The sequence below is a fragment of the Anser anser genome (assembly GCF_964211835.1).
Source record: "Anser anser genome assembly, chromosome: 2".
Taxonomy (NCBI): domain Eukaryota; kingdom Metazoa; phylum Chordata; class Aves; order Anseriformes; family Anatidae; genus Anser; species Anser anser.
Genome location: NC_139721.1, coordinates 47497559 through 47518621, shown reverse-complemented (window position 1 = coordinate 47518621; position 21063 = coordinate 47497559). Strand labels below are relative to the sequence as shown.

Here is a 21063-nt window from a genome sequence, read left to right as displayed (position 1 = left end):
TTTCCAAATGGCCATGGATTGTTATTTAAAAGGCTTATAAAGGCTTTTTCCCTAAAAATAATGATGAAATTAAACATTGTCATTTAAAACATTTTAAAAACACACTCCTTATCTTCTCCCATTCATGCAGCAGTTCCTGGCTTAGGGAAGTGAAGAGTATGTGCATGATTAGCTAATGCTGGTTGATATCCTAACTGACACTGTGTAGAGATTAAGACAGTAGGATATTTCTAAGTGTATTTTAGTGCTATATAAAAGAGCCAAAATGACAGCTGTGGAGACTGAAGTCTCCTCTTTAACCAGCAGTGGACAGAAGATAGGATCATTCAGTCTTCACTCCAAAGACAAAGACTGTTCTTTGTCTATCTACAGGTGCCATTCAGAATGCAAGTTTGCAGTCAGGATTTCTGGGGACACCTTAAAAATTAAATTAGAGGTGGAAGGCTACTGATATCTTTCACCTAGGATATGCAGCATCAATAGCTTTTGCTCACTTGAGTCCTTGATCTAGTAATCTAGAGGCAGAGACTCATCTGTTAAACAACTGCATCTTTAAAATTATTTTTTGTTTATTTGTTTTTTAGCTGAAAATGTACCTTATAACATGCAAATACTTGAAGACAGATTTTGGTGTGAAAGTGTATTTGAGAGGAGACCGGAAACAGCTTCCAGAAGTGAAGAAGCTGATTTACGTTCAAGCAGATTCTTCCTTCAGAAAGGAAGTTTACCTGGGGTAACTGCTGGGTGGGAATGTCCTTTGAAATAATGTTAATTGTACCTTGGTTCAAAGAGCTCTTTGAAATTCCTGTAATACAATTATGCTAAGTCAGAGGAAGTTAAAGGATTGTGTAATGGCAAAAATGCAGTTAGAATCTGAGTTGAAGTCATGTGTCAAAAGTGCTATTGATGATAACATTGACACCTGCCTCTGATAACTTCAAACTCTCTTCTCTCAGTATGAACTTAAGTTCACTGAGCTCAGCTAGCAAAAGGACAAACCAAGACAGAGACACCAGTCCACACCTTCAAGAAGTGCAAACGGAGCTATGCCACTTAAAAACAGTACATCAAAACCGAGCTTGCTGCCTTTTAACATAGAGAATACAATGACTGCACTCTACCAAATGAAGCCCAACATTTGTACACCTACAGCTGTTAGTCATAGACAGAAAGGGATCTCTGTGACTATCTGCTTTCACCACACTGGTGGAAAAAAAAATAAAAGTGCTCTGTGTGAGTTACTGAGGAAAGATTGAGTGTAAAAGACAGCTTCCACGTTGGTTTCTGAAGGCACTGAGGTTCTAAGTGTTTCTGATGTCTTCTGGGCTTGAGTTTTACCCTTGTGGGGGGCTGTGTTCAGATGGAGTGAGGGCAAGAGATTTTTCATCTCTCCCACAAAGTCAAAAATGATGAGTGAAGTCTGAACTGATGAATGAACCCAGAATTTAACCTTTGGGACTAAGACTCATTACTCTCTGTATCACCCAGTGTTTCTTAAGCTACTATTCAACAAATATGTTTACATATTTTGAGTCTGCTTTGATCATATTTCTCTCTTTTTAAACATCAACCTGATATTTTACTTAATTGCTGCTCTGTTCTGCCCAGTTCTGTGAAATGACACACTAGAACTGAAGAAGCCCAAGCACCTCCTAAGAAGACACCCCTTGTTGGGTTTGGTTGTGTATATGCTGTAAGAGCTTGTGTAGTAAGAGTGACTTAGCAGAAGTCCAAAGAATGGGATCCAGGTGCTATTAAACTTTTTAGGGGATTCAAGATTATAAAAGTCAGTTGGGGAAGAGTTAGAATTTTCTGCCCAAAGCAGTTCTGATTATATGTTTCAAAGTCTGCCCAGCCACAGAGGCTCTGCCTTTGGATTCCGGTCCCTTGGTTTCCCTCTCTGGGCACCAGCTGAAACATGCAGTGGTATCCACCTCAGTCACAGGCACATGTTCCTTTTTGGAGACAGTTAGGAAAGGGATGGAGCAGCTAGGTTCTTCCCTACTTTGGAGTTCACATGCAGGTGAGGCACTCAAAGAAAACTAGGAACTGCAAAGTTCTTCTGGCTTCCTTAGCAGAGATGCAGCCACTTGGAGCCCTCAAATGCTATGGGAGCTGAGTCCTCACTCTCCAGTTTTGTGGTCTGCTATTACCAGTCTCCTCAGCATTGAATTCTGTCCACAGCACCACTTAAGAGGAAGAGATGTTGACTTCATATTATAAAATAGTGGTGGATTTTAGATTTCAGAATTTTACGAGGGAAAATGCACATCCTAGTCCAACAGTCTTGTGTAGATACTCCAGAGGTGCTTTTGTTCTGCTGTTCAAATGAATTCTCAGTGAAAATTCTTATATAAGTGTGCTGAAAAGGAGAAAAAACATCCCAAATGTGGTTAGAGTGGAACCGAAAAATATGGATTCAGAGAATCCTGATGACAAAAATAGATATTTTTTTTTCATGTAGTGCACTGGAGTTAATCCTTGTGATCACAGTATACTTTATTTAGAATCACTGCAGAATTTCTTCTCTGATTTTTCTCCCCTAAATTAGCCTGTAGTGCTGTGCTTAAGACTTCACAGGAGCCTAAAGGTATTTGACTTAATTTACATCTATGAGTTTTGTTCTTTGTTCATTTATTTTAATCATTATTGGTTTTCTCTCCCCTTGACTATCCTAAGATTTTTGTTCTGATACATCATAAGTTATGATTATCTAAACTGTTCTCCACTGAATTCAGGTTCCCTAAAATTTCAAGTACAGCAATTCCTTTTGAGAATGAGTATCATTAAATGAAACAGTTGAATTAAACTATCTCAGAAGCAGAATGTGCAGCAATAATTTTATATAAAGTTCATAATGGCAATTCTAGTCACTGTGTTAATATGAGTATTTTCTGAGTATTTTCAATTCAGCATTTTTATAATAATAATTATAAATATTATGTAAATATTTAAAAATTGTAAAATATGGATTTTTTTGGTAAATATTAGAAATGCACAGTTTCATAATCTGTTCAAAGTTAACCAAAAATTTTCACTGGATTATGCAAAAATATTTGGATAATGAAATTTTAAAAATTAACATGCATATTGTAAGAAAAAAAAATCATAGAATGTTTTGTGTTGGAAGGGATGTTAAAGCTCATTTAATTCCAGCCCCCTTGCCATGGGCAGGGACACCTCCCACCAGACCAGGTTGCCCAAAGCCCCATCCAGCCTCGCCTTGAACATCTCCAGGGATGGGGCATCCACAGCTTCTCTGTGCAACCTGTGCCAGTGCCCCACTATCCTCATAGTAAAGAATTTCTTCCTAATATCTAACCTAACTGTACCATTTTTTATTTTAAAACCATTCCCCCTTGTCCTACCACTACACCCCCTGACAAAGAGTCCCTCCCCAGCTTTTCTGTAGGTCCCCTTTAGGTACTGGAAGGCCACTATTAGGTCTCCCCAGAGCTTTCTCTTCTTCAGGCTGAACAAGCCCAACTCCCTCAGCCTGTCTTCATAGGAGAGGTGCTCCAGCCATTTTACCATTTTTGCGGCCCTCCTCTGGCCTTATTCTAATAGGTCCATGTCATTCTTGTGCTGGGGGCCACAGAGCTGAACGCAGCACTCCAGGTGGGGTCTCATGAGAGCAGAGCAGAGGGGGACAATCACCTCCCTCAACCTGCTGGCCACGCTTCTTTTGATGCAGCCCCGGATACGGTTGGCCTTCTGGGCTGCAATTGCACGTTGTGGGCTCATGTTGAGCTTCTCATCAACCAACCCCCCCCCAGGTTCTTCTCCTCAGGGCTGCTTTTAATCCATTCTCTGCCCAGCCTGTATCTGTGCTTAGGACTGATGCAGGACCTTGCATTTGGTCTTGTTGAACATCACGTGGTTCACACAGGCCCACCTCTCAAGCCAACAGAATGCCATATTCCACAAGTTGAAGATGATGTATACGTTTGTATTTATGTACATAGTTATCATTTCTCTACATGCAGTTACATTAGTATTGTTAGATATTTTGTGGTTTGACATTTTGATTTCAACTGTAGACAAGAAAGTATGCCTTGAGATAGCTCTGTATCAGCTAAAATTATGGTCCTAGATAAGTACATACAACTTCTACATTAGTATTAATGACACCCAGAAATAGATTGTTGTGTTGAAATAACAGAACTCCAAACAGTTCTTTAGCTTGTCCATTATTAAGCTAGATCTTAGCTTGCATATATGTGATAGTATGAAGCTGAACAGCCTGAATATCCAAAGGGTTAGTGACAGCTCCCATTAGAGAACTATGATCTGCATATACTATACTGCAGCTCCTAACGTTTTATAAACACTGGATAAAGGTAAAAAAGGAGTTTCGAAGTCATTGTACCAGGTCCCCATATGATGGTGTTTTTCATGGACCTTGACATCATGGAATACATTTTAAATGTTGTCCAAATTCCAGCTTAAAATTGATCTTTTTTTTTTTTTTTTTTTAATAACTTTTTCATTATTAGAAGGCTACTTCAGGCTGGCACTCCTACAAAGTTAAAAAACATGTCTTTTAAAATTTAATCTATCATCAGTGAGTTACAGCTTTGTCTTAAACTCTATTCTGTCATGTCTGGCATTGCAATGGAAGGCAGCTCACCTCTTCCCCAACGAAGACAACCAAGGCTCCCCATGCAGATGGATGAAAACCTTCTCAGCCTTGCTAGAACAGAGCAAACACAAAAACTTCTGCTTGCTGCCAGGTAATCTCTCTAATCCGTCTACTGGATCTCACTTTGCATGAGATGAATCAGATCTTTGATGGCAAATAAAAGCCTTGTCTGCATTGGTCTGATTGATGATCTCCTTTCAGAAACCAGAGGGGTGTTTAATTCTTTTACATAACAAACTATGAATATGAGACAGCTTTCTAGATACCTTACTGTTTTTGAGTTCAAAGACAGTGCTGGGTATGGCTGCCTTGCAGAAAGAAGATTTAGAAAAGGTAAGGATCAGATTGTAAGCATTTTACTCCCTATTTTGCTACATACATTACATTTGCAAGTTCCGCTCAGGCAAGTCATAAAATTGTAGTAACATATTAAAGCCATAGTGGATTACTTGTTGTAGGTTTTTTTAAATTCCCTGAGCAGAAGGTGCACCTGAGAGTACTTCAACACTGACAATCAAATGTTTGACCAACATTACTTCACTGAGGACAGAAAGTTCAACAGTACCTGACTTGCAGGATTTCTGAAAGGCCATTTTAGTCTGTGTCAGGTGTGACACTTCTTGCTTTTAAACCACACTGCTAGGTTGTTGGAGTAAGAGATATTATAAAAGAAGCACTTACTTATCTGGATTCCTTGGATTTCTTTGCTGCTGTTTATAATGGGATAATCTGGTGCTCAAAAAATGTGAAAAACTTTTTTTCAGAAAGCAGTAGAAAGACAGTTTATATTCCTTTTTACTGATTACCTTTGTGTGATGCTAGGAAACAATTATTTCAAGTGGATTACTTTCAAAGAATAACTTAATTTGATAATAAAACAAATACTGCTTTCCCATTTATTGATGAATCAAGCAAGGTAATTGGATTTATTACTTTTGAATCTATGAGTAATCCTGTTTTCAAATCACATATGTGTTTCCTCCTCTGCTTTTATGTTCATCAGGAGATGACACTTATTTATTCCTTCTCCTTCTGGCAGAAATTCACTTTTTTGAATCAGGACAGCACTACTTCTGAGCTCAAAATGGAGCTAATTTATACTTATTCAATAAACATCCTTGCTGAAAAAAAAAAAAAGAAAAAGTGAGCTTCAGTCATTCTGAATAGCTAAAAACACTCATTAATTAAAACATATCTCACTTTAATATACATAATATGCACGTAGCAGTGGAATAGATGTTCTGATGCTGTTTTGTATAATTTATAGCAGGGGTCTGGAGGATGAAATGCCCCTGGAACATATATACCTGCCTGGTATATAAAAGATGTCTCTGATGGTCATATATAGCTGATCTGGGGAGTGGCCATGGCAAGCATTACTGACACTTCTCCTCCCTCTGCTTTTAGCTTGATACTACAAATCCACCGTGCTGAATCTTTAGAAGATTAGAGATGGTTTAAGTAATAATAAAATCACTGAGGATTTTTTTTAAGCTAACTGAATTAGTAAGTAAAATATTCATTTACAGCAGTAATTAAGCTTGTAGTAGTTTAGACTCCTACAGCATCTCTTAAATGGGGATCTCTCATCAGTTTACAAACATAGGTAAACTTCTTAGGTTCTGTATTTAAATACTTCATTTGTTGCACAGGGCTGGTCTGCACTTAAAATGATCTGTCAGTACAGCTATCTAACCCGTACCAACAGCTTTCTTTTGTAGAAATGCAGTTTACATTAGAAAAAACAATTCCTCTTTCAATATAAAGTAAAATCCATTCCCTGGGGAACTGTGCCTGCATGTTTTTGTTTAAAGTGTGATTTCTTTTCATACTTCCTTTCAGCTCTGTAACTAGCAAAACTTTTAAGCGCAGATCAAATCACGAATTGACAGTATTAAAGAAGCTCATTCAAACCTGGATTATTTTCTTTCTTAAAGGGCAAAAAATGCTTGTGCTCAAAATACATTATTTTATTGATGGAACTCATTGATCAGCATATGCCCTTGGTCCCGTTGGTAAAGATAGAAATCTGGTACATTCTCCAGCTTCACCTCCTTGACTGTCTGCATCAGTGCTGTCCTCTTGCATGACAAAGCACTGCTAAAAAAAAGCCTTCCAGAGGTGAAGGAATACATCTGTCAAGGTTGAACTGCACAGCCAGTTTTTATATCTTGCAACTGTAACCAAATTGTGTCTGCTGCAAATCAGAGTTCTGCTAGCTCTCATGGTTTTACTCTGGATCTCAGTATTTAGGTGTTTTTCTTGGTCTGTCATTGTCAGCCACGCTCTTTAGTGGTGGTCAGCAGTGAATGATAGTGATTTACTTAGGAGTTGCCAAGGTTTCCAGGCTACCAAGTGGAATTGTGGTTTACAGCTCAAAAATTCAAATCCAGATTTTCCATTTGTAAATGCCAGTTGAAGCCAGTGCTGCACTTTTTTTTTTTTTAAGGGGATCAGAATGTGGTGTTTTAACTGAAATGATAATATGGGGCAGAATATAAACAGGGAAAAGGAGGGATATATTATTTGTTAGGAAAAGCATGCTGTGGGCTTTGTGGTGCTGTGGGAAAGCTTGCTCCTGCTGAGTCTACCCAGAGCGCCAAATTCCACATCCATTGCCCTGATTCCGCCACGTTTCCCCTCATGCTTCTTTCTATGTAGTTACAGGAAAAGCCATATCTTTTGTACTAATCTGATATCATCTTTCCTCCTCAGCCTCCTCTGTCTGTCTCCTTTGCTCCCAGAAAGAGCGGGGAATATTTCTGGCTGTTGCAGAATATCATAAGGCTTTCTCACATCACTTCCAACACATTCCTCGCCTGCGTTCATCCAGGAAGAATCTGCTGCGTTTGATTTCTGTCTCAGGTCACTCATCTCACAGCTATGTGCCAGGTCAGTGCCAGTGAGCTGTCTTGCATGGCAAAGCTTTGTTATGCAGGCTGGAGGGTCAAGTTTCATATGTTCAAAAGGAGACTGTGTAAAGGCAAAGAGAAACAGCATACTTTTAAATGCCAGTAATGCATAAACCACTGTATCAACTACACAACATGAATATCTTTATCCAGCTGTGTTTATATATGATTTTCATTAATCACGGGTGTTCCTAGCACTTGACACAAACAATGTCACTGTTTTTCTGTGAGGTTGCCTTTATATTAAACAAATGTTCTTCCAAAAAATAATATCACTTTCCCCCAGCATTAACTGACCAGCTGAAAAATCTTTATTTATTTGTTTATTTTATTTTTTATATATATATCTCAGAATGCAGCCCTGTGAATTATTGTTCTTTGGATCATCAGTTATGAAAGAAGACACTTTCTTCTGTCCACCATGAATTAAAATAAAATCACTTTAAATCCATCCTTTAAAGCCCATGGTCAGATTTATTCCTGGCATCATGGCACAGAAAAGAGTATAATTGCACCATGGATGAACTTAGTCTCATGAGTTTAACTGTGCTCTGAAAGCTTTTTGATGTATGTGTTGTATTTTATTTATCTTTTTTTGTTGTTTTGTTTTCTTTCTTTTGTTTTGCTTTCTTCATACCAGTGTTGTTTGGGGGCTGCATTAGTAACAAGAACTTCGTAACACTGACTACAGCAGAACGCTAATAAAGCTAATGGCATTTTAGCCTTTGTCAAAGATTATGCACAGTGTTATAACCAACAAAAAATAGTTATTTTCAGAGATACACATTCTGAGAGATCGGAAGTATGTGAACATTTATTGACTACAGGGAAGCTGTTTGAATTCAGACAAATGCATTTCACACAATTCATTTCAGGGCTGATTCATTTTATCTGCATGTCTCCTGTGCCAAGTGGGAACATTAGGCCTCTTTAAAAAATGATGGGGGATAATAAATGCTCCAGGCATTTGTTTTGCTGAAATGAAGTAATGGCAGAGAAGCATATGGTGAAATATATTTTTAATTACTTTTCAACAATGTTAAATGTTTTTTCCTTATTTTCATATTTAATGTTCTTGATCAAGCTTGCTAAATAGGCAGCTCTTATGGAACACACAACTTCATGCAATAACACATGACTAATTTTATGGGCAATATTATATATCACTGTATATCAGCAACATATTATATGTAAAACTTGGTTTATGGTGCTTTGTGTCACTGAAGGAAGCTGGGGATGAGAGGGGCTGGTTTGTTCCTGTTTTATTTTTTCCTAAGAGCTCACAGCTCTCAAAATCTTTGGTTTCATTTTCTTATTTTTTTTTTTTTGTTTGTGCATGTAAAGCAGGAAATGTGCTGCTCTTCTGGTAGACTAAACAAAAGGAAGCCCACCTGGGACCAAGAGGAGACACTAGCCTCCCCTTTAACAACTTCAGTTCTGAATCACCCTTACATCCATCCCCTGCCTTCACCCCTCCCCGAAGCATAGGCTCTGTACTAAAGCAAAGAGAACACAAAGGACACCTGTTCCCAGCCCTGCTAAAGAGAGAAAAGCAGCTAGTGCCTAAAGGCTAAAGCTGAGCTGAAGGTATTATGGCTGCAGAAGTTGGCAAGGCTGCAGATATACCTGCACAAAGGAAATTGGAGCCTATTGCACAATGCCAGCAAACAGCAACTAAAGAGTAACTTACATGACAGGGGGATGGCAGAGGGAAGTCCAGGCCTGTGATTATACACTTATCTTGTTGGGATGTAGATGTGTTCCCTCAATACAAAATATTAAAAAAAAAAAGAAAGTAAAACCAGTGGGAATTTGCTGTTAACACTTAAAAAAGTTAACCATGCTTTTCCCTCACTTGCTACAGAGCTTACACAAACTCTTTTTCTGCAGACAGCAGTCATTACCAGTGTGAGTAGAAAGATGCTTCTTGTAGCACACCCTGGAGATCAACAGACCCCGGCTACTTCAGACCGCTAAGTCCTTTCCAGACCTGAGAACTCCTCAAAGAGGCTGCTCTGCAACTGTCCCCTTTTTCTGCTTGAGTGGCTTTTCTTCTAGTGGCCCTAGAAGTATGGCAGAATGGAGATGGGGGATCTCTCTCACATGTCCAGTGTTTCTTTTCTTATTGCAAGTGATTCAAAGGATTAAAGCAGCAGTATATAAAGCAACAGATGGGGATTTCATTCATTCCCTGTGCTTTGAAAACAGCTTCTAAGAAATATATCCATTGTTGTTATTGTGACCTCCACTGTGGTGAATGCAGATTTCCACTTGAGATGGGAGGGGAATGCCTCTGCGTCTGGGGGAGTGGGCACTGCAGTGGAGAGAAACACTCTGGTGATATTCACTCCACATTATTCAAGCAAAAAGCCAGTTTGAAGAAAAGGTCAGCGTGTAGAAAATGTACAAGATACTCCCATTTTTCTCCATCTCTTCACTTTCTCCTGGGGATCCATTGCAGAAGCACAGAAGCCACAGGCACTGGCAGTGGTAGAGGTGAACACCAAGTATGGCTCCCGTCATGAGGTGCTGGCCTCTCAGGCCTGCCTTTGGTGTTAGAAAATAGATCAAACTGAAAACAGAAGCAAAAATTTGCCTGTAGGAGAAGGAAGGCCACACCAATGGTGGCCTTGCTCCTGTGCTGTTTGAAGTAGCGGAGGGAGAACTGGCCATTTCTGAGCCCACTGGTAGGATGAAATTATGACAAGAGGGAAAGGTATCCTGTCTGTCCCTCATCGAAGGGGCAGCCTTGTGCGGCAGGTCTATGGAGAGGGAGGAGGCAATTTCCTTCAATTCCTTCTTTCCCGAGGTTGTTTGCTGGAGGGTTCCCAGGGACAGCCCAGTGCAAACCAAGGGTTTCAGCCTCAGGGCAAGGGGTGAAGAACACAGCCTCCAGAAATGTCCTTATTCTTGTTTTAGGGGATACCAAAGGGAAAAATTAGTCCCAGAGAAGAAGATTTTGCTTCTGGGGTTCATAACCTAGTGGTGATACAGAGCTTCCAGAACCCAGATGTGATAGAGGGCATTAGCTTTTCCAGAGGCTTCATTTTTAATCTCCACACATGAAGAATTGGGTCAATTGTGCATGGCCAGAGACAGCAGTTCCTCTTGCACTGTAGCTTGGCATACTGGTGACAACACTTTCTATAAATCAAGACAGGCTGTAAAAAGTGACAAAAACTGTGAAATTCAGCTTGCCAGGAAGCTGTTATCATGTATGTGTATCTTTTAGGGATAAGGAAAAAACAAAAAACACCACTTAATATCCACATCCCATTTTGTCAATTTTTCAAAACCCCTGACAGGAATGTGAACGTTGCTCAGGAGCTATTACATGTCGTGATTATAATTTGTTCTTTTTGAAGAGGGTGATGTCTAAGTCGTTTTTGATGATTACATTTCCTTGGTCTATATTTATTCGAAAGGCACTTTTGAAACCTGAGAATTGTTTCCAAACAGTATGCATAAATGATTAGCACTGCTTTCAGTCGTGCAGTTTGATCCCTAGTCCCTTTAGATGTTAGCCTAGATGTGAAGACAACGCCCTGTCTGGTGCAGAAAGAATAGATCATAGCGTTTGCAGCAGCTGAAAGAGTTGGAATGGTTTAAGATAAAGCCAGCCATTTCCTATAGAGTCAGTGAGAGCTCTAGGACTTAAAATCCACCGTATACTTTGCATGTGCTAAGGATGTGGTGTTTACCAGCAGAATGCTGTGTAAGCGGCTAGTAAATACCATGGCTTCAAACTCACAGATTTCCTGTTTCAAGTTTCACTCTCTCGCCTACATGCAACTTAGTCCTACTTTGTGGTTCTTATGCCACAAACCCAAAATTATCATCTAATTTTTCAAATTCAGAAGAAATTTGGTCTATGTAATTGTTTAATGCCTCTCTAAAGAATCAGGGCATTTTACACGAGGCTCACCAGAATGAATACTTATCCCAGACATCTGCCTTTGAAAAGAAGGTTCTTCATCGTGCCAGTAAGGGAAATATTTTGTTAGTGCTGCAATTTCTTTTATAGCAAAGTGACAAAGAACATTCGAGTTTGGATAAAACAGGTGTGTATTTTTTCTTTCTTTTCATCTTTTGTTTTAAAACTCCATTATTAGCATCCTTCATCATCTGAAAACCAGGAAGGAGCAACTTTTCTTGAGGGAAGACCTTTAGACTCTATTTACTTCAAATAATAGGAAACCACCTAGTGAAAAATCAAACCTAAACAATTGCTGTGTTTTGGTAACATGTTATATAATGAAGCCTGTATAACTCTCCATAGATTCCACTACACTATAGACTTGTATTTATTTGAAAAAAAAAAAAAGGAACATCTGTTGCAAAAATTAGCGTGTGTTCCAAAAAAGGTACATTAGGTCCGATTTTTAAGGGTGCAACCATGAGAAATGTGGAATGAACATGTACTGATTTTATCTCTGTGAGAACTAGCAGCAGTGTGGTCTGATAGCTTTTACAGTCTTTGCTGCTTTTTGACCAGAACCTTCCCCTCTGCAGATCCTGTTCCTGGATCCATTTTCCTCCCCAGTTTGATCTGATACCTTTTTCCAAATTTCATATGCTTACTGCCCGTTGGTTCTTAAACGACCCCTCTTCTTTTTTCATCTGCTGTTATTTAAGGCTACAAATTATGTTAAAATTCACCAGGCAGGCTTAATGCAGATCCAAACTGTGCAATGTGGATATGTACTATTCGGAGCAAGAGGACAGAGTTCTTCAGCTACTGCCGGTACATCCATGTAAAAGGAGAGTCATTTAAATAGATATTCTTCTGAAATGCAGAAAAGGAGCAGGATTATGTGTCCCCCTTTTGGTGACGATGTGTTGTGAAGCACACCTGGTATCTCAGTACTTTTGTATGCCAACTAGTGGCTGCAAAGCTGGAGGGAGGAAGCACATTCTGCAGTTTTACCACAGGGGAGAAAATAGCAAATGGATCAAACCAAAAAAAGTATTAAGGGGCAATGCTGCACCTTTATGCATAGAGATCGGGGATGGCACAGTTAGAATCACACAGAAAGTATCTGGTAATATTTAACTATTTATGCGGAGTTGCTCTGAGGGTGGAGGGAAACACTGCTGTGACATCTGGTAAATCCATTCCTAGTCCTTCAGCCTCATCCTTTTTTCCAATGAAATTAAAAATGTCTTTCAGATGCCTACTGTTCATCTGTTTTAAATTATCTGTAAATCCTTTGCTGAATTTGGGCTTGCATCAAAAGTGGACTGAATGAAGCCACTAGCCAGAGCTGTGAGATAGACCAGATAGAATCCGTATAACATGTACTCCCTTAAAATAATTAGTGTCTTAAGAGCAGTAACAGAATATGAACTACAATCTTGGTGTTCTTAGATTGTGAGTTTGACTCCAACTAAACTACCATTTAAGGACAGTTTGTAAATGGGGTAGGAGTGTTAAAAAAGATAATTGATGCTAGCTGTTTTCATCTATCATTTTCCAGTGAATGATTTTCTATTTAACTCCTGCTAATGTTTATGAACAGTTTTCTTATGGATCTCTCTCTCTCTCTCTCTCTCTCTCTCTCTCTATCTTTTTTTTTTTTTTAATTATTTCTTTTTCATTTTCCTTTGTTCTGTGTTCTGGCAAATTTGTCTTCTAAAGAAACTGTGTTTCACTTTGTAGGCCATGCCAGAGGAACGTCTGCAACCGCCAAGGTGAGAGCTAGCTCTAAGTCAGAAACGCTTTTATAGTCCACTAAAAAGGAACAAGTGCACACCCCCAGAACTGTGAATTTCAACACATCTTCTGGCAGCACATGCAAGGCAGTATCATTTCAGAAAGCGTAATAGTATTTTTAAAATCCAATTAAAGATTTTACTTTCAAGATATCTTATTTTCTGTTCCAAATAATCTGCACTCTACGGTATAACTTTGTCATCCAGACGAAAGCCTGAAATTAAGAGAAACATTATATGATCTTAGAATCTATTATGCATCTTTTTATTTATTGAAGGCTTGCTGTAGAATCTGCTTGTTTCCAAGGAACGAAAGTTGCTTATTATCCTGGATAATGAAAGAGAATGTCGTCATCTATAATTGTTAGTTTAGGATACTTACTATACCCTTCCATTATAAAGTGGTTTGCATAAAAAAAGGTTCAGTAAAGGAAGCAGCTTTTAAAGATTTTCTTAAAAAAAAAAATGTATGCAAGTGAAATTTATGCATTTTTGACTGGAAAATGTATTGGAACAAGTTTCTAATTGACAGATTGTAACTTGAATATGGATGCTATTTACTGAATGCAATCCATGAATATTACAGTCTTTTTTTCAATTATTACAGAAGTATGCTTCTATATATACGTAAGTATATAAATAACCCACCTGCCTATGTATATATGCCTGCCTATGTAGGTGTACTGTATATGCCCTTACTGCTTTTTTTATCATAGAATTTCGCAGTATCTAGGCATTTTGTCAAGTCTATTCCTTGTTTTATTTCCCTTGATTAATCTCTTGCAAGATAATCTTTACTGGGTAAGAAGGTTTGCATTAGCACCCTCTGGCTGAATATGACAGCTCTGTAAACAGCAGCTGTACAGGGTCAGACATGAGATCTAGAAATCAAAACTGTATGGGCCGTAGTCACAGCTCATGAGATGAACGCTATGTGCTGGAATTGACTGCCAGACGGCCTATATTTGATAAGTTGCACTAGACTATATGTCACACTTTCTACAGCAGTAGTATTTGACACACACACATAAAAGTGCTTATATGTTCAAGAAAAAAAGAAAGAAAGAAAGAAAAGAAAAAGAGAAATGTATTCTAAATTCTAGGAGGAGGATATCAAAATCATTCAACTAGAAGGACATTCTCAGAGGAAGAAATATTTGTGCCTGAAGGGTTGGAAAACCAGTTTAGACCTAAACCCCCATGAACATCAGGTATTCAGGCTGTTAGCTCGTTCTGAAGTTGTAAGAGTGAGAATTAAGCCTGTGACTGCAGTCAGCCAGTAACGGTTTATGCCTGCACAGAAGAAAAAACCTCAGGACTGGAACAGTGTACCCAAAGAGCTACAAGATGAAGAAAATGAAAAGTTTTATAACAAAGAAAATAGTAAAAAACAGTGTTAAAATTGGCATCAGCATTCAGTGTAAGAGTTCACATTAAACTCTCCTCCTGCTATCAGTCATGGACTTTTCATCCAAAGCAAGATAGCTTTCATCCATCTCACTGACATGTCCTGCCAGGCTCAGGGTAACTCAGCCTATGTTTTGGATATCATTGCAGGGATGTCAGACTGAGGAAGCAAGCTGCAAAATGATTGCAGTTCATTTCTAAACACACACACGTGCTACTCCCCCATGGTTAGCAGGTATAATGTATCCCTGTGAGCATGCAGACACAGCTGGGAGCCAGCTTTTGACTTCTGTCAGTGCCTAATTAAAATAATGCTAATACTACTAATTCTAACAATAAAATTATGACTTTGTAAAACAAAGCAAAAGGAAAAAAATATTCATCACAGTGCTAAGTATTTTATTTATCTATCACTTCCCTTCACTTTCTAACGGACAATTATGGGAAATGTCTGCATCAAAACTGTCCATGACAGTTCTTCAAACACATTGGTGAGGTATGAAATTTAATAAGTCTGCAAAAACACCTGTGTTTTTCTGAGCTCTTCACAGCCCAGTTTCTTCCAAATTTCAGCCTACTTAAGGTGAAGCTCCCCAAACCTTCAAATGCGCTGTGGCTTCGATGTACTCAAATATCTTTGCATGCTATGCTGAGCTTTCCAAACAATTTCAGTTCTTCTTCCCATACTTTATAGAGATCCTAATTCACTGCTTTCATGGTGCGCAGGAGTGATGTTACTTTGTGAAGAGCTAGATAGAAATTCCCCTGGTATGGGATTTGACAAGTAGCTCTCCTTATATTTCAGAACTTTTGGGTCTCTATCTAATTAGGTTGTACATTGCTGGGAAGTAGGCACCATGCTGTGTTTGCCTGCTTGCATGAAGTCAGACACAGTCCAGAACAGCTCAGGTGCTTTATAAAATACAGATGTATGTATTTATTTATTTATTTCCCCCCTGAGGAGGTGTGTAGGACATGGGGAAATAAGAGGAATACTTTTGATCCCCAAATTCACCAGTCTTATAGAAAAGCAGAGAGATTCATATTCCAGCAATTAAATTGTCACAAGTTGAAAAGCTTGGATAGCTTTTATTTATAGTGCCTCTGTTGTTTTATTAGGGAATGAGATAGGAGGTATCTACTTTGTAGTATGGCAATGGCTATGAAATTGATCTTCAGGGGGAGGTAATCTTGGCAGAATTTGCAACAACAGAATGTGCATTCCCTTTCTGAAGCCATTTGATATTATGAAAACTGGATGTTGTACCTAATAGAAAAAACTATAATTTCAGGATAGTCCTAGACTGGGAGTTGTGTCTTCTATTTCAGCCTGCAGGTTGTACACTGAACTGGTGTCCACAAATGAATGGAAGGTCATCTGTAAAATAACTTCAAAAGTTTGGAATAAAAACCTTATATACACCCTGTTCCATATATTTGACACTTTTGTGTCACTACTGTCAGCATTTTTGTTGGATATATTTGTGGAAGAGGGCCCATCTTGCTTTTCTTTTTCCCAAAAAAGTTAACATGGTGCTGGAATTGAGGGAGTTCAAGAAATAACAGCCCTTTGTAGAATTTGCATGCACACACAACATTTGCATGTGCCCACACAGACTGCAAGCACAACATGTCTGTATTTTAGTTTGGGCCTGAAGTCCTGGATCCAAAAGCCACCGCTTTGTCTTTCAGCTCCTCTCCAGGACCTCCAGCACCAGTCAACTGTTGTCACAGGTGGCACACATTTGGCAGGACCCCTCCATAAGCACTGCTGTGGCTGTACCTGGAAGTCCCCAGCTCAGCTGAGAACTAGAAAGCAGCTGATCCTCTGGTCTTGTTCCTCATGACGTTCTGCTTGAGTTCCTTCTGTTACACTGGTGTTGTGGTTTAACCTGGCTGGCAGCTAAACACCACACAGCCGTTTGCTCACCCTCCCCCCTCCCTCTCTGGGATGGGGGAGAGAAACGGGAAAGTGAAGCCTGTGAGTTGAGATAAAGACAGTTTATTAAGACAGGAAAATAATAATAACAATAATAATAATAGTGATAATGATAATAGTATTAATAATAATAATGTGTAAGAAACAAGTGTTGCACAATGCAATTGCTCACCACCCGCTGACCGATGCCCAGCCTATCCCCGAGCAGCCGGCCCCCCCACCCCGGCCAGCCACCCCTATATATTGTTTAGCATGACGTCAGATGGTATGGAATACCCCTTTGGCCAGTTTGGGTCAGCTGTCCTGGGTCTGTCCCCTCCCAGCTCCTGCTGCACCCCCAGCCTGCTCGCTGGCAGGACGGAGCGAGAAGCCGAAAAGTCCTTGGCCTGGTGTAAGCACTGCTCTGCAACAATTAAAACATCAGCATGTTATCAGCGCTCTTCTCATCCTAATCCAAAACATAGCACCCTACCAGCTACTATGAGGAAAATTAACTCTGTCCTAACTGGAACCAGGACAACTGGGTGTTGACATCTTGGAAATATCTGTGGAGTTGATCTTGATTCACAGGGCCATGGATCCCACCTCAAATAACTCTCATATCCAGGGGAGTTTCATTAGGCTCTGGGACAGAGAGGGGTTTATTCTAATTAGGGATGCTCTGCTACATAGTTTATGGCCTTTAAGTGCCTTCAGCCAAACACGGGAAGGAGGGAAGTTGGCCAAGTCTGAATGTTGGGACCTGGAGTAATTACTTCAGAAAGAGAGGGTGGAAGCTTGATCAAATTATCATTTGTTAGGCTGACAAGGAAATGGTCCTAGCAGCATCAACTATCCTAACTTGATCTCAGCCATTGGGGTCCAGGTCAGTAGGTCATCATCGACTAAAAATGAGGTAATTTACTTTAATGGGGCAAAAATGGTTTATTTTCATCTTACAGATGGCAGTGGATATGACTTGCACATCTATGTGGTATGTGTTTTTCCTAACAAAGTAATGTGGCTAGCATTTTCTTTAAGCTTCATGCTCTTCCTTACAGTCCTAAAGTTTGCATGTACTTTGTAGACTCTGACCATATATTGTTATATCACTCTTGGGAGGAAGGAAAGGTAATGTAGTGCTACAAACATTTTTGCCTGCATTTGGGAGGAGTGCATTGGTGCTTTTGTGATTTGAAAAAATGTGACACCTAATTGAAGTCTTTATCCTGCCTTTTTTTTCTTTTTTTTCTTTCTTTTTTTTTTTTTCCTTAGTTAGGTTAAGTTAAATTGCTGTTTTGTTTCAATGTTTACCATACCTGGGGTTATTTTGCTAAAGGATTAGCTGAGGGAATAGGATGAATCAATATTCTATACACATCCTTGAGAAAGTCAGTTCAAGACACCCAGATTTTTAAGGAAAGGTGCATTACTTAGCTGTGGTATGTACCAGTGTTCTTTCCAGCATCTTTCAAAGCAGTTGGTAATTCCAACCAGATTTTATTGTAAAGATCTAATGGATAATGTATCAAATTTGTGTGATTCTTCTGTTGTTAGAAGGTAAAACTTTCCTTCCATCTCCCTTTCCAGTCTTATGTTGGCATGGTTGAGTGAAGTGCTTTTAAATAGCAGTGGACCGTGCCAGACCACTTCTCACAGACAGTGAGTGCAAGCACTTGAGTATACAGCAATTTCACACCAGTTGAACAGTGTTGCAGATGTAAAGTTAAAAAAAAAAATAAATTGTTTCATGTCTTTGGCCTTTAAGAGGTGACCAGGCAGAGTTTCCAGTAAAAGCCAGATTACTTGTGGAGAAAAGGCTGTGGAAGAAGGGAAATGGATTGTTTTCTAACTGGATTATCAGCTGTTTTCTGCACAGAATTCGATACACAATGCGACATGGTCTGGAGGCAATTCTGTTTCATACCAATGCAAATAGCAACCTCAGTTGTTTAAAGGCACATATACGTATGTATACATAACCCATGTGTCATGGATCTGGCTAAGCTCCCTGGCTAGACATTGGCCAGACAGTAGGACATGTGTGCTTTAAGCCTTGAAGTCTGAACAAAATCTGTATAGTCCTAGGATTAGCTTCAATCCTTGAGATTTGTCCTTGCTCTAGATTACCTTTTCCCAAATTTTAGCCAGCATGAGCATGCTGGGCTGCAATTCACTTCTCAGGTGCATGTGGTGCTGTAAACAAATTATTCTCTGCTAAATAGAGCAAGAAAATCTTCCTGCCTAGCTAAAATAATAACTTCTGTTTATACTCTCAGCATGAGTTTCTTTTCATTCTGTGACAACCTAAGCTGCTTCTGCAGCTCGTGAGTTAACTTCTGTTTGGCTGCTCCTTCAAGGAAGTCACCTTTTCTCTTTTCAGATACACCCACCTCCTTCTTAATTTCTCTCTCCCTCTCTGTTTTTATTTATTTATTTATTTTTATTGTCTATCTTCCATATCTTTGTTTTGCCCGTGGGAACTTCACCTGGCTCCAACTCACTCTCTGTGGAGAATTGATCCTCTTAAACTTCAGTGTCTCACTGTCCCCAGTGTTTTCATCTCAGCAGATAACCATTAAGATTTAATTACTAACTGCTGTCTCTGGTCTGGAAAAGCTGTAACGCAGACCTTGGTCAGCAGTACATGTGCACAGGGATACCCCAAAGTACACCTGACTTCTCAGTAACAGCTTCATAATATCAGCCAGAGCTAATAGAATGTGCATGGACTTCCCTCTGCCTGAAATGTAAAACTCCACTTCCTTAATGCCCTACTATGTAGCTAGATAAACACAGATTTTCTTCTTCCTCTAGCTCATTTGCTCGGCACTCAAGCACCAATTTAGAATGACTGATCTGGTTTTAATCCAGATGGCTTGATGTTGTGGTTTCTCTCCCTCTCGCTAACTCCCCCCTCCACCCCTTCCCCTGCAATTTGTCTGCATTGTTTGGTTCTGTTTTACAACCCTTGGGTAGGACGAGTATTCTGTTCACTCCCTGACTGGATACCTGACATTTGTGCTTCCATTGTCTGCTGAGTCTTTTAAGTCTCTCCCAGAGACATGGTTTTTAAAGGCAGCTCCTCTGGGAATGGCATTAGAGTGGCACTGATTGTCTCACGGTGTGGCATCGCCCCTATAGGTACCAGGTATTTTCCTGGCAGCTTGTCTTAACCTTTGAGTGGAACAGCATAGCTGATAAGGTGTAAGGAGGTCTGAAACACATTAGTGGAGCTCTGTGAGGAAACATACACAGCATCTGCCTAGCTCCAGTTCTGCCCAGTGCTGTAATCATGGTATTGATAACCTACTGAGTACTTCTGAGACTTAAGGGGGAAAAAAAACAGCAACAACAACGAAAAACAAATCAAAAAAACACTGCCAAAACTGCTCATACTCTCAAGGTGTATTTGTGAAGATAATGAATATTATTTTCCTCTCTTTAAAGACTTAGAGGCTGTGCATAAATGATTTACACAGGGCCCCAGAGGAGTCTGTGTTTGACTAGGGAGCTGAACTTTAATTGTACCTGACTTTAGTCCTGTGTTCTGACTGTACCTCCCTCATTACCTACCTGTCCATTTTCATTAGCACTCATATACTTCAGTCTCATTAATAAAACTGAGAGGGTGTTTTTTCATGGCTACTAAACGAGAAACTTAATCGAGACCTAGACTTGAAATGTTTACTCACCTCTAACACCCATTGCCTAAAATTGCTGTCATTTACACTGGATGCTAGCCATGTTATGACATTAGCTGTGACATAGTTAATGTCAGCCATTAACCTCAGGTTATGGTCACAGAATCACAAGTTACTGAATTACTCATTTTTAAGAGACTACTGCCTACAACTTGAAATTACTGTCCCCATAGATGACAGTCCAGTGACAGTTTAAGTCAGTCTTTGCATGTCAATGGTCCTGCCTCTTTGGCACCTCCAGAAAGATATTTCCATTCCTTTTCTTTTGCTGGCACCAACATCTGTGTATCCTGCAGAATGAAAAAGCTCAGAGAGAGAAAATCACCCCAAACTTTTTTGAAAGGGCTGGTTTCTGACTCTGAACTGACTTAGTCTTGAGTCAGTCACAAAATGGTGCTAGCACATCAGAGGGTGCAGGATCATTGTCTGCCCTGGCTTGCATTGGTTTGAACAACCTCAGCTGAGAGGCAGCTGATTGCCCACAACAGGCTAAGAAGGTCTCAAGTCCTTGACATGCAAAATAAAATAGATTAACTTGAGCACCACTGAAAAACAGCTAAGAATAGATAAATGATCAGTGTCTGTCTCAGGTCAACAGCATTAGCCTTACACAACTAGCTGACTTGATGATTTGAGATTGTCCTACCGTGCCTACAGACTTGTGTTGGACTGGGGAACAGTGGATGCAAAGGTTATTACCAGTGCAATTACCAGCTCTGGTAGAAGACACTGCCTGGGTTGATCAAGTGGTATGTTCACTTGATGGGT

The 21063-nt window shown here is 39.6% G+C and overlaps 1 long non-coding RNA gene across 1 annotated transcript; it reads left to right on the top strand.

Moving 5' to 3' along the window:
- The first annotated feature begins 1776 nt into the window (after positions 1–1776).
- On the top strand, positions 1777–20434 carry LOC310893548. Its single transcript, XR_014579085.1, has 4 exons — positions 1777–2590; positions 7358–11615; positions 13214–13245; positions 16366–20434. It is a non-coding gene; the product is annotated as an uncharacterized lncRNA (long non-coding RNA).
- The last annotated feature ends 629 nt before the right edge of the window (positions 20435–21063 follow it).